The sequence below is a fragment of the Dermacentor albipictus genome, chromosome 4, assembly GCF_038994185.2.
Source record: "Dermacentor albipictus isolate Rhodes 1998 colony chromosome 4, USDA_Dalb.pri_finalv2, whole genome shotgun sequence".
Classification (NCBI taxonomy): domain Eukaryota; kingdom Metazoa; phylum Arthropoda; class Arachnida; order Ixodida; family Ixodidae; genus Dermacentor; species Dermacentor albipictus.
This window is the reverse complement of record NC_091824.1, coordinates 105,492,543-105,506,495: the sequence shown is the minus strand read 5'-3', so window position 1 is coordinate 105,506,495 and position 13,953 is coordinate 105,492,543. Positions and strand designations below refer to the sequence as shown.

The 13,953-nt window shown below is 50.2% G+C and overlaps 1 protein-coding gene across 1 annotated transcript in view; it reads right to left on the bottom strand.

Annotated features, from left to right (window-relative positions):
- LOC139059222 (cytochrome P450 3A24-like) overlaps positions 1–6,885 on the bottom strand; it is a 108,047-nt gene extending 101,162 nt beyond the window's left edge. The window contains exons 1-2 of the mRNA XM_070537350.1: positions 6,322–6,885; positions 4,875–4,967 (exon numbers count right to left, since the gene is read on the bottom strand). The gene's annotated coding sequence lies outside the window, so the exon portion shown is untranslated. The remainder of the gene's footprint in view (positions 1–4,874; positions 4,968–6,321) is intronic.
- Between the last annotated feature and the right edge of the window lie 7,068 nt (positions 6,886–13,953).

The following is a 13,953-nucleotide window of genomic DNA, read 5'->3' as shown; positions in this document are numbered from 1 at the left end:
GCATGATAATTGAGAGACCCTGTATAATCCACTCAGTACCAAAATGAGGCAAAGCTGGATTCACTCGAAATCAGAAACAGCAGTCATGCACAGCAGTGCTTATACTCGGACTTGCAGAAAAAAAAAGATGCTGCACTTCCTCTAGAAAGGCAAAGCAGTATTAGTGATAGGGAAGTATAAAACAATTTCACGAAGCAAGATTGCACCACTGAAAGAAGCCAGATTCTTGGTGGTGGGAGAGGACTCGGAGAACTGTCGCCTACTATGAGGTTTCATATACACACACACACACACACACATATATATATATATATATATATATATATATATATATATATATATATATATATATATATATATATATATACACCCACTGTTAAGAATGGCGAGCTGCAAGGCGAGATTGCCACCCAGTTACGACTGGGGGACACGACGCGCATCCCCCACTCACCGTCGCTGCAGCTAGGAGGCGTTCGAAAAAGCGGCCTTTGTGCTGAAAACCGCTTCCTTCCACCAGCCCCATCGACATTGTGACGGGACGAGTTCGGTGTGTGAACAATGGTTTCGGAGTTCCCCAACGTGGACCTGATTTGACACGCATGGACAAGCTGCCGTGGGGAAGCCGTATTTTGGTGCTTCTCATGCTCGTCCAGGCGCAAAACAACGAGCGACCCTCGATCGGCGTCGATACTTCCCGGAACGGCACCCCTTGAACGCCGTCGTTTGGGCATCGGAATGTGTGTGCCTTTGTGTACGTAAACTGTTCTGCGGAGCGGCAGCAAGTTGGCGATGAGTAAACGAACAGTCGCCGCCTCGTATGGCCACCCGAGTGTATAAAAACTGTTGTGCGAATGCTGGACACACTTCTCTTGAGCAGTCATGTTAGACTGATACACTTCTCTCATGCAGTCATGTTGGACTGATTTAATTTCTGTAAATAAACCCATATTCCTCGTTCTCGATGAGAAGCAGTTCTTCACTTCATCGACGTCCTCAGCGTAAATAAGTTCGACGACGGCATGGGCCAGCTATCTTCGAATTCATGTCGTACTCCAATCTTGGCAAAGGACCACGAGCGATGGGATTGAGCCCCCAATCCTGACAATACACACACACACACACACACACACACACATTATATATCTATATATATCTATATATATCTATATATACACACACACACACACACACACACACGTATATATATATGTATATATATACAGTGAAAGCTCGTTAATTCGAACTTCAATAATTCGAATTTATGGATAATTCGAACTGTACGATTTGGTCCGGCCAAGCTCCACAGAAGTGTATGTATAAAAAAGTCCGTTAATTCGAACGCGAGAAGGTTCCCTCACGGATAATTCGAACTACGCTCGCCTGGCACACGGCCTACTGCCTACACACAAGGCTGTATTGCCTCCGAAACGGAGAGAACGGCGAGAGAAGGCAAAATCGGAAAAAAATCTAACCGACGCGGGGTCAGCCAGAAGGCAGCGGCGGCTGCCGCGTCTCCGTTCTACGCAACCCCCGAGACTTCTTACCCGTTGCGAATCTCGGAGGTTTTGAAAATCTTGTACAGCTGCTAATGTTGTGCGGAGATGGCACGGCAAGCGCCAAAACACGGTGAATCAAGTACGTCGCGTCTGCGTTTGCAATCAAGAACCAACGAATCAGGGCCTTCGCCACCTTCACATGTTCACCGTCTTTGTCTCGGCAGTCTTCATCAGTTGTGCACCTCTGTTTTCAGCTTAGAAGGTATCGGCCGTCGCGATTCATTGTGACGGTGTTAAGCCTCGGCTAACGTTCGTTTCGGTGGACATCGGTGGTGTGGCACAGTCGGACCTAGAGCTTCGACTTGAAGATGGGCACACGCCATCACTTTCTGACATGCCCTACTGCTTCCAAATCGCAGTGTACTGTTGCTCTCCTTCACTTTCGTTAGTTCGAACTTTCGTTAATTCGAACTGAAGCGGCTTCCCCTTGCGGTTCGAATTAACGAGCTTTTACTGTATATATATATATACACACACACACACACACACAGTTCGGAAAGCTGCTCGGGCCACGCCCACTCCCCCCCCCCTGGCAAAAATGAAAACTTCCCGTCTATGTTTCAGAAGCTGCATTAGCGAATCTGGAATTAAGTGCCAAATTTTATTTCAGTTCACATATAACGCCAGTGAACGCTTTAAGTGTTCAGAATATGTACTAAAAATAAAGAAAGTCGAAATGTTTATACAACCGTACAATGTTCTCCACACTGGGGAAAATTGTGCTATACAAAACACCTTCGCGATTTGATTAGGTTCCAGTGAACATTGTTCAGCAAGTACATGTTATAGGAAAGTACAAGTGGATGCAAGCAGGTAAGCTAACGCAGGGCAGTGAACACTGAAGGACAAAAGTAACCGCGATAAAACAGTCTGACCAAGACAACACCGCAGGCACGTGCGGTGGTGGTGTCCGATAAATGTCCCTATCTTGCTGAAGGGAGGTTCAGGATCTGCCTTACTTGGCTGTGTAGTGGTACACCGCTTTACCGCTAACATGAATAATGACTGTAAAGGTTTTTAAAAAATAAGCTTGGTGCCATGCCAGCACTAGTTTTCGAAGGAAAGCCCATAACCATGATCCTCAAAAGCTAACGTAAATGTTTTATTGCCTTGAATGCGCACTGTATGCTTTTTGCAATAGTACGCTGATGCTTGGCAGTAGCCATGATTAATGGCTTGATAAACAAGAAAGATGTGGCTAAGGAAAGATACAGAGACCCCTTGTATCAGAAAACAAGTTGACAATGCAAGGGCCATAGACAAATACATGAGTGGACGCCCTTCGATTAAGGTTAACGCCCAGCGACAAAGTTGGCAGGGTTTGCGAAAAGATCCACGACCATCACTGCGTAACCACCAACGAGCTTTCTGAAGGAATTCACCGGCTAAACGAGGCCAGCCAACGAAAATTTCATTGAAGTGAGAATGCACCCGACGAAAATGATGCCAACAACCGGATGAAATGACAAACAGCAACACACACACACACACACATGCATGCTCATACAAACGCATACGCGTGCGCAACTTCGCAATGCGAGCCAGTATCAGTGTACCATTACGAGAGCACAGAATGTGAATTATTATGCACCAATCCCCAGATTGACTGAGTAGTGTACCTCAGATGAGTCAGCATATTACGTAGAATACAGCTACTGGGCGGAAAGAACTCTCGCAGGGATGTCGCGGTCGGTGTTCGCGTCATGAATCCGTAGATGCGCAGCGTCGTCGAGGCAGCACGAAGCACGCAGAGGTGGACGTTTCCTGCAGCTCAACGTCATCGGGCGCAGCAATGTGAAGAGTTGTCGCGAGAGCAGGGCCGGTATTTTGTAGCGATGCCTTTTCCCATTCTATGCTTTTTCAGGCTTTTCGCGCTTGGCCACTGGTCAGAGCGACGATCTGCCCACATTATCAACGCGATCAGGCGGCCGTGTGTGGTGGATGATAAGAATAGCACAGAATAAGGCATCGCTACACAATAGCGGCCCAGGGCTTGCCGCACAAAGGTGAGCACCAGATTTCATCGCCTACTACGCAGGCCGGACAGATCTTGACGGACTGCGGATGTCAAGACAAGGGTTGCTGTCTAAAATCACAAAGTAGGTGTGTTAATGAGCTGTCAGCACACTGCCGCAGTACGGGCCGGAAGGACTCGTACTTAAGCGCAGTCGACGTACTGCAGAGCAGGTCATTCAGGTTTCTCCATTCGCCAGGAAACCAGTAGCTGTATGGCTGGAGGAGAAGTGCGCGAACGGTGGGACGACAGGTGCCGAACGTCATGGGTCTGGGAGAAGGCACGGCGCAGGAAAATTCACCGTACGTGACTGATGGCCAAGGCTGTGGAACTGAAACGACAAGGAGGCGCCGTGTTAAGCACTCGTCGGCACAATACTACAGTAAGGGCAAGAACTCTGACAAACTTACGCGCAGTCGACGTACGGCAGGACGAGTCGTGCAGATGTCTTCATTCGCGAGGAAACCAGTAGCTATTTGGCTGGAGGAGAAGTGCACCGACGGTGGGATGACAGGCACTGAAAGTCGTGCGTCTGGGACACGATTGGGCGCAGGGACGTTGCTGGAATGGGTCAGAAGCGAAGGCCTAGGGTGCGTACCTGAAAGTAAAGAAGGTCAACTTTACGAATGTGAAATATAACCAGAAGTAGGTACTCACCATGACAAGCGTCATCGCACGAGCCGTGGAAGATGAACTTGGCAAACAGGGACGGCATGACGAGCGACAAAAACACAGCGTGGCACAAGGAATAGCAAAACAAAAAAAAAAAACGTGGCCATGTACTTTGGCCGCAACGCGCCGCGCTGCGAACCGAAGACAACGTCCGTGCTTCAACGTAGCTAGATGAACTGAAGTAATACGCCACTGGTTAGCCTGACAGTAATTCCGGATGCCACCGACTTCCGCGATTCCACATTTCGCGCCCTTCGGCGCGCGTGGACGCGAAATTTTGGCCGGGAAGCGATAGCACTCGGAACGGGCTGATGGCCGTGTCACAAAAGACACACATACCTGCACACATACATGCACACATACATGCACACACACACATACATTACCTCTGCCAGCTTCGGTCTGCGCAGTGTAAGCTACCTGCCTACAGTGTTAGCCAAGCCTAAAGCTACAATCGCCCTACCCTGTCCTCTCCGCTTCCGTCACGGCGACGACCGGATGTTGTTGCGGCCGTCCACGGAAGCTCGTGCCTAGATAAGCACTGCAGTTAACAGCACATAATTTGCCAATGTCCTCAATCAGTTTTGATGAAGTTAAGGGCCGCGCCGCACTCGCAAGCTAAACACTCCCACCTAGGCGGTTAGATGCCGAAGCGAAGCTGCGGCGACAGTTGCTGCGTTGTCCCTCAGGCCAGTGCCACGGTCACTTGGTTGCACGAGCTGCACCTACGGTTGGGAAGATGAAAAGACAAGCCATGGCAAGCATGGTCGTTTTGAAACCACACACAAACGCGATCTCATGTCGAGAAAGAAAAACGCATGCATCGCAGGGCTTTATTCATCGTTAATGTGAAATGCGGCCCGAAAACGAAGTAAAACTACGGGCTCAGACGTCACTGTCGGCGAGAGCGGCGTCATGCGTTGCTCTAACTGAATTTACTGGGCAAACGGCAGCCGAAGTATATTACAGCGACACAATCAAACAGGACAAAGCCTTTCGCGGACTTTGCGGCGATTCACCGCGCGACGTTGAAGACAGCGTGACGCGCCTGCACATCGGCGTCTATTGCCTTGCGCAGAGCTGCGATGATTACACCGTGAGCACGTTCACGCGGCACTAATGGCGTTGTAAATCAGAATACGGCGCAAAAATACGCAGTGGCAGCGGGCACGGAGAGCTGGAGCATAGGTGAGCAGTCTTGTCCATAGAGCGCTCATCCCGGACCCCTGGTGCAAGACAGCGCTGCCTAACGTTAGCCGCTGGGCTCGAGTACCACCGCGCATGGGGTAAGAAAAGAAAAGAGCTGCTGGGTGCCTCATCGCTTCACTGACCAGTTCCCGCCTTGTGCGCTCGCTTCGCTCCGCCATGGCCGCGCCGCATGGGTATGGTTTTAATACGAGGCGCTGTCATCCCTTTGTCACTCGCTTGCGTGCCTGCATGGAAGTCGTGGCAACGTCACCTTAAATGCCACGGCGGCACGAAACGAACGCACGAGGTGGGAACCGCTCACGGAAGCAATGAGCAAGCACCCGACTCTTTGCCGCGCGTGCGCAGTGGACACCAAACTCGAGCCCAGAGGTTAGGGTTAAGACGAGGTGCTCCGCAGAACCTCGGCGGCACGCCCTAGACAACGCCGCCCACCTCCGTACAGAAGAGCATCAAAGACGATATGTAGTCTTGCCAGGAATCCGAAGACTTCGCGAGGCGCGTTAAGAGGCGAGAAATATCGGGGAAAAGAAAAACTCGTGATATTTGTGGAAATACGCTCGTTATGTATTATGGGCTAAACATGGCAAGAGGCCGTCATGCAGTTATAAGGCAAAAAAAGAAAGCCGCGCCACCATAAGATATGGCGTTCCAACTAACCTTAGCCAAGTTGTCACAAAAGAGAATTAAGGCTACGGTGTTCGGTTGCCAGAATTCTGATAGACAACCGCAGGTTTTATCGTATCTTACACCCTGAATTCTTACGTTCTTTTTCGTTTTTTTTTTTAACAGCTCGGGTAACTTGAGCTGCGACATACAGTACAAACAAGCCCGCGCGCGCACACTCGCACACGGAAACACACAGTGGCTCACCTCACAAGGTAGTTGAAGCACGTGCCGACGACACTTGCCTCGTTGTCCCTCGGTTAAATGGCAGGGTGAGTTCGTTCGTGGGAACAAGCGCACAAAAGCAAAGACCGCGACCGGCGAGACTTCAGACTTGCCGGCAGCAACGGCGTCGTTGGCGTCAAGCGTGACAGCTCGTGCGTGAGAAAGGATGCAATGACCGCCGCGCGTCGCATACGTATTCCGGGAACTCGAATGAGAATTCCGGAGCAAAAGAGAGTCCCGTAACCGCAGTTTCAGAAGTCCAAGCCGTAAGCGGTGCATCCGCAACTTAAAGCTTCGAAGCACGCCATACAGCAGAAGCCAGCGCTGGAACCCATGGCTGTTTCGGGGTCGATGTGGTCACCAATCGCTTCCAGAGCATATACGATGCAGAGGTTCAGCTGACACGGGCGCCTGCGGCGTGAAACGCAAAATGAAGGGCTGGTCGGGCTGATGTCTCGGCGGCCGCTTGTTAAAGCAAAATTCAAGCGCAACTCTCAACTGTTGGCGCATGCGCTGCTGTGCCCAGGCGTCTTTCCTTCGCGCGCCGTACGTCATCGTTCGTCGCCACTGGACCGCAACAGCCGTTATCGCCGAGATCAACAACTCGGCACAACCGCTGGTCTGCAAAGAAAAAAATAGAAGGAAAAAAAACCCGACGAAACTGAAGGAAAATGATCTTTGCCATAACCTCACCTTCCATAATCCGCCGGTTTCGGAATATTCCAGTAGCGTCCACTTTGTTCAACTGCGGCTGCGTGCCGCACCGAAGATTACGGGTACCGCCATAGAGAAATTATTGTACCGCCCGCATCGTCTATCGATGAGGCACACGAACGCAACCGCCGCTCCGGCCACATCACGCCGCCGTCGTGTTTGCGACGCGCTATCACAAACTGCGTGGACTTGCAGTTCACAGGCGCATAATATGTAACATGTCGGAACCAACCCTTTTCGAGCTTCATTATCTATTTAATTTTCATTCGCGCCTTCTCGTTACGGACAGCTAGAAACAATCCGCCGTTCATATTATATGACTCCGCGTTCCAGTTGTTTCGGTTTCATATCGCGCGCGCTTATATCGTGACACCGACGTCGTGGACATACATGTATGCTATAGCAGCGCGCGAAATCGCTGTTAATGGTTAAAAAAATAAGACAAAGAGCTGTTCTTTGCAACGCTGGCGCGAATGAGGCCGACCGTTGATGCAAAGGCGCGTGTCTCGACGACGATGACTACACGACGTTGCGAGAAACATTTAGCGGCCACGTTACGGCTGTTTCATAACGGCGGTTTCTACGCCTGTTTTAAGAGCAAGCTTTGCGGGGCGGTCAGCTCGCTGTGCTTTAGCTAGCCGCTTACCCTCAGTAAACGTAAATCCCCGCGCTGCCCGCGGCAGCAGTGGCATTCTCATGCCCAACACGAGGTCACCGGTTCGGTTCCCGACTATTCTTATGTAGTAAGAAAAGGCTCGTGTAGTTAGACGTATACAATCGGCGTCACCCTTGTGCACGGAGCAAGAAATATAGGAGTGGAAACTCCGCTGTTTGCGGCGACCAGAAAAGGTCACAAGCCCGCGGATATATTTTCATGCTGGCGCCACCTGGCGGCATGGGAAGAAATTACCGCTGTTTCGGTTGCCAGGGCAACCGGTCGAGTGTTGCTCCCGTTCGGCCGCGCGCGCCTGACTAGCCCGAAAAGCAACTGCTGCTACGCTTCAGCCATTTGAGCACAGTAAAAAATAAAACGCGTTATCCATGACAGCTATAAGATGATACGTAGCTTCTGGTTGTAGCCAGGGCTATCTTGCTCCGTGGCGGGCGGTTTTCGGCTTTTTACGCTTGCGAAACTGATGGCTATCTCGTTCCTAATCGCTCAAAGGGCGACCGCTTCTTTCTCGCTCTAGTGCTCACAGGGGTGCGCTTAGGAAGGATGCCGCCGTGCATGTGTTTCCGTTCCTTTTCTTTTTTATAAGACTCGCGAAAACTAGTTGCCCTAGCTGCTTGGCGATAAGAGGAAGATTAGCGGAAGTTTGCCACACGTGTTGCTTTTTTTCGATGGGCACACAACAAAACAGTTTTCTTGAGTGCGCGCACCTACGCAGTTCGGTTACGGCGTGCCCGCTGAAGCAAACACCCGTGTCGTCTGCTTGTCGTCTGCTTTGAGCGGGTGCCGCCGGAGTGAGCGCCGGGCGCTGCTTTTTTTTTTCCGCTGCTGCTTCTACGACGCGCCGCATGGTGCCGCCACTGCATAGGGTAGCGTCGGCGCATGCAACAATTGTGACTTTATCTGGTCGCCCGCGCTCGCTCGCGCTGACGGGAGTTTCACCTCCTATATGTCTTACTCCGTGCCCTTGTGTAAAGCGCGGGAACGGCGACCTCTAACACCGGATGGATGGATGGATGGATGGATGGATGGATGGATGGATGGATGGATGGATGGATGGATGGACGGACGGACGGACGGACGGACGGACGGACGGACGGACGGATGGATGGATGGATGGATGGATGGATGGATGGATGGACGGACGGACGGACGGACGGACGGACGGACGGACGGACGGACGGACGGACGGACGGATGGATGGATGGATGGATGGATGGAAGGATGGATGGATGGATGGATGGATGGATGGATGGATGGATGGATGGATGGATGTTATGAGTGTCCCCTTTGGAACGGGGCGGTGGGTTGCGCCATCAAACTCTTGCTATTATACTGCTTAATGTCCTACCTAGGTTAAACAATAAAAAAAAGAAAAAAAACACTATGAACTCCCACAACTAAATTTTCCGATCCCCTATATGGAAGCGACGGAGAAATCGAACAGCGATTACAGACAGCGGTCGAGGTGGTGGAGGAGTACCTCGTCGGAACCGGTCTCGTCTGCTCGCCAGAAAAACCGGAACTCCTCCTCTACCGCCCGACGCTTAGGGGAAGACCCCCCAAGGCTTACATCCAGCATGCTGCATACGAAGAAATTTGCATACGCACCAAAGACGGACAAGAAATACCCAGGGTGAAGCAGATTAAGGTGCTCGGATTCATCATAGAATCGAACGGCAACAACGGAGAAACGGTCAGGCATTTGGAGACTAAGATCACGAACACGATGAGGCTCATCAGAAGAATCACCAACAGACATCAGGGTATGAGGGAGGCCAACGTCGTCAGACTCATACACTCCTTCGTTATTAGCCACATTACCTATGTGGCCGCCTACCACAACTGGTACACAGCCGAATATGCCAAACTGAACACCCTCATTAGAAGAGCACACAAGATGGCACTGGGCCTTCCAGACAGCACCAGCACGGAACTGCTGCTACAGCTGGGCGTCCACAACACGCTTGAAGAGTTAATTGAAGCACACCAAATCTCGCAACTCGAAAGACTAGCGAAGACACGAACGGGCAGGAGTATCCTGGACAAACTCGGGATAAGTTATCACAAGCAGCACGGCGACAAGACATCCCTTCCAAGCGCGATCAGGGAAAAGCTGCAGGTGGCTAATATACCCAAGAACATGAGCCCCGAATTCAATCAGGGTCGAAGAGAGAGTAGAGCCAAGGCTTTACTCAAAGCCTTCGGTAGGGACAAGGAAGCGCTGTTCGTAGACGCGGCAGAATACGAGGATCGACGTGCTTTTGCAGTGGCCTTCCTCAATATCGAGAAACAATTGGTCAGTTGTTGTAGCAGACGTGTAAAAAAACCCGAGGTAGCGGAAGAGGTGGCGATAGCCCTAGCCATCGTTAACCCCAGTTGTAGATACGTAATCAGTGACTCGCAGACGGCGGTCAGAAACTATGCACAAGGCAGAATTTCGCCGAAGGCTGAGGCTATACTCAAAGCCAACGCGAATTATGTCACCTCCGAGGAGACGGAGGAACGACACATTATATGGTTCCCGGCTCACACGTCCCCCGACACCCCCGTACCCAACCTCAACGAGGAGGTCCACCGCGTAGCGCGAGGTCTCACGTTCCGCGCCCGCGAAGAAGGATCCTCTCTTGGGGTTGAAAATCCAACGGAGGCATGGACAGAGAGGGACAGAATGACCAGATACTGTGATATTACAAAATTTTATCAAAACTCAAGGCGGGTTTATCCGCCCCCTAACCCCAAACTCGACAGGGCCCAAGCGGTAGACTGGCGGCAGCTACAAACAAAGACCTTCCCCAACCCCGTCCATCTCAGGAGGATATATCCGGACGTCTACTCAGATGATAACTGCAAGCTATGCAGCAGGGCTCACGCAACTCTTAGACACATTCTCTGGGAATGTGACGTTATATGCGAAGAAAATGCAGTTTCCCCAGATGAAGCTGCGGCGCGATGGACGGCCGCGTTGCGCAGCTCAAACCTCGAAAATCAACTATGGGCCATCCAGCAAGCCCGTGAGGCGGCGAGGAGACAGGATCTCCGGACCTCCTCGGGGGCGGCCTAGGCCCAGGCCACGAATTTGCCGGATTGTTAATAAAGTTGTTACCACCACCACCACCACCACCTATTGCGAACTATGCTTTTGAACGTCTCCGTTTTTTGTGGTTTCCCTACTTTTCTTCCACCAATCATCCAGTCGCTTCTTACTAATCCCCATTGCGGACATGTTTACTTTTCCACTGCTCTCGCTGAACCCAAGGGCTTCAAGGAGGCCAGCGGTGTCTAAATCGACCGCTGGGTAGACGTCTTCACATTCTAATAAAACATGCTCCATACTTACCCTAGCTTTACCGCAGCAAGCACATGCTTCTTCTTCCTTCTTATATCTCGCTTTATAGGTTCGTGTTTAAGGCATCCCGATCTCGCTTCGAAAAGTAATGAGCGTCCCTTTCAGTTATCATAAATGGTTTCTTTCCTGATTTCGTTTTTTCCTCTTAAGTGGTTACTCATGGCAGGTTTCTTTTCCATTGCCGCCACCCATGGGATTATTTCGGCCTCTCTGACTTTCCGCTTGACGATCTTTGTTGCTGTGTTGCACACCCTACAGGCCGCATACTTGCTGGTAAGCTTCCTCGTTCTTCCACTGTGAATCAATGTTTTTCCTGTACTGATACCTCAACACTCTCCCAGCCCAGTTACTTTCTTCCATATTCCTCAGTCGTTCTTCATAGTCAATTTTACTGCGAGCTTCCCTCACTTCAAGACTAGTCCAGCCCATATCACCTTGCACAGCTTCATATGTAGTCTTCCTGTGAGCGCCCAATGCGAGGCGACCCACTGGCTTTTGGTTCCCGTCGAGTCCTGATTGTACCCCTGGTTTAAAGCAAACAACCGCTATTCCGTAAGTCCTGGAACCATTACACCTTTCCACATACGTCGGAGCACCTCTCACCTATTCTATCCCCATAGCGCTATGTGCTTCATTATGGCTGTATTTCTCTTCCCCTTCACTGTTATTTTTTTTCCCTGTGTTTCCATATATCTATTGCCTTCGTTTATCTATATACCCAGGTATTTATATTCTGTTACCCAAGGTATTTCCTGGCCCTGTATCTCCACTGTCTGTTCGCTGTTTTCATTGAATACCATAACACCTCATTTTCTAACACTAAATTTCAAACCTAAATTGTTGCCTTCCTGTCCACAGATATTAGCCAGGCGTTGCAAATCACTTTGCTTGTTAGCTAGCAACACAATGTCATCCGCATAAAATCAACCTGGAAGCTGCTGCTGTACTACTGTACCCACCTGTTTGTATGAGAGATTAAACCCGGTATTACTTCTTTCTAGCGCCCTCTACATCCTCAGCATGTACATCATAAACAGCAGTGGGGATAAAGGGCACCCCTGCCTCAGTCCCTTGTTGATACGAACTTTCTCCTCGCTCCTCATCCCTTCCTACTCAACGTAAATTGTATTTTCTAGGTAAATCTCAATCTCAAAAGCTGTAGGCAATAGCTGCTGCTGCGCCGGACCTCTAACATATCTGCAGGGCATGTTGGGGCCCAGTGAAACTCACGTTAGACGTCGGTGGCTGGCTCCTGAGCGCCCCGGAGGCCGCCATTCCCACGTTCCACACAAGGGTGACGCCGACTGTACGTACGTCTCCGTACGTAAAAAAATCACTGCGGCCGTTATGAGCGGTCGCGTATGACGTTTGTCTTGTGTGGACCAATTCTCTGGCATTTTCAATCTTCATCACGGTTATCGACAGAGTGCCTCGCTTATCTTACCGTCAACGCATCATTTTTGTATATATAGAAGGATAATTTATGTGCGTCTTGGACTAAAAGAAAAGGTAAGAAGACAACGCAAAAGCCAACGACGACTGCAACATATCAAGCACAGTTACCCTTGATAATATTCTATCGCACAGTGACATTGTAATATCGCGAAAATGAAGCAGGTGTGATGTTCCTGCTTCTTGACCTGGACCTAAAGAAAGGTCACCAGGCGCTGATGGATATACCTGACGCGTCTTTTGTGAGATATGCCGAACGATGCACTAAGTGCGTCTGCTTTATATATTAGAAATTTCTCGCCCGGAAATTCAATTGGATTGGAAGCATGCAATAATTATTCCTAAATCAGAAGATCGCTTGTTCCTTCCTCCGACCGTCCGATATCCTTTCTTTGTACGTAATCGAAAACACAGAAAACATATGTTATTTCGACTCATCTCAGAACTTATCCCGCGGTGAATGTCGACGTTAACGTGATTAGCACACAACCAATGCAACGACCAGTGGTATTGCTGAAAATACCTTTATTCGGAATCTGTAGTGGTCGTTCTGTGGTTTGCATTGTTTCGGATATATGCGACACACTGTCTCCGGGATGAGTTCACTTTGCTTCGACACCCACTCCCTATTTAAGGTCGGCCTCAGGCATGACAACACATGACCATCCCCTGCGTACACACCAGTGTTCCTGCTGATCTCCTGTGTGTACGTACCATTCGGAAAGCTAAAAATTACGCTAACGTTAAAAGTTAAGCTAAGACCGACGCCTTCCCGTCGCTCCCGTCTCGTGCCCCATCGGGATGCGACGCCTGCAATGACGCAGGTGGCGCTCGTAATCCCGCCAGCGTAGTGAGAACCCAGCTGCCAAGCGCTGCTCCTTCTGCCCAAAAGTTGTTGCCTTGCGTGCTGCGAACAATTATAATACACCGGCTAAGGAGTTCAAGTGATTCAGACACAACGACGAAATCTATCGCTACGTAAGTTACCACATCGGCACTCTTGTATCGTTTGCGCACATCGAGGTCGCTTACCGTTTCCGGGCCACAAACAATCAATACGGCTATAGCGTGCCATCCCTAAATGTCTGCGTAGCAGCTCCGATAATCCCAAAGGTATTGCTGATGTAGTTTTTCAAATTTTCGGACAAACGTAAACTCTATGAACATGACATGACGCGTTATTCGGCACGTGTCTTTTAACTCGACTTCATCACTCCTTGAGATCTCGAGTCCATCATTTAAACCGCGTTCACCACATTGCAAAGTGTTGTCGAGAAGCTCGCTGGACACGTCGTGTCCTGCCTCTTCGAAGAGTGATTTGCAACTGACGGTGATCCGAAGCAGATCACCGTCAGTTGCAGTATTTGTGTGTGTGTGTGTGTGTGCGTGTGCGTGTGCGTGTGTGTGTGTGTGTGTGTGTGTGCACATG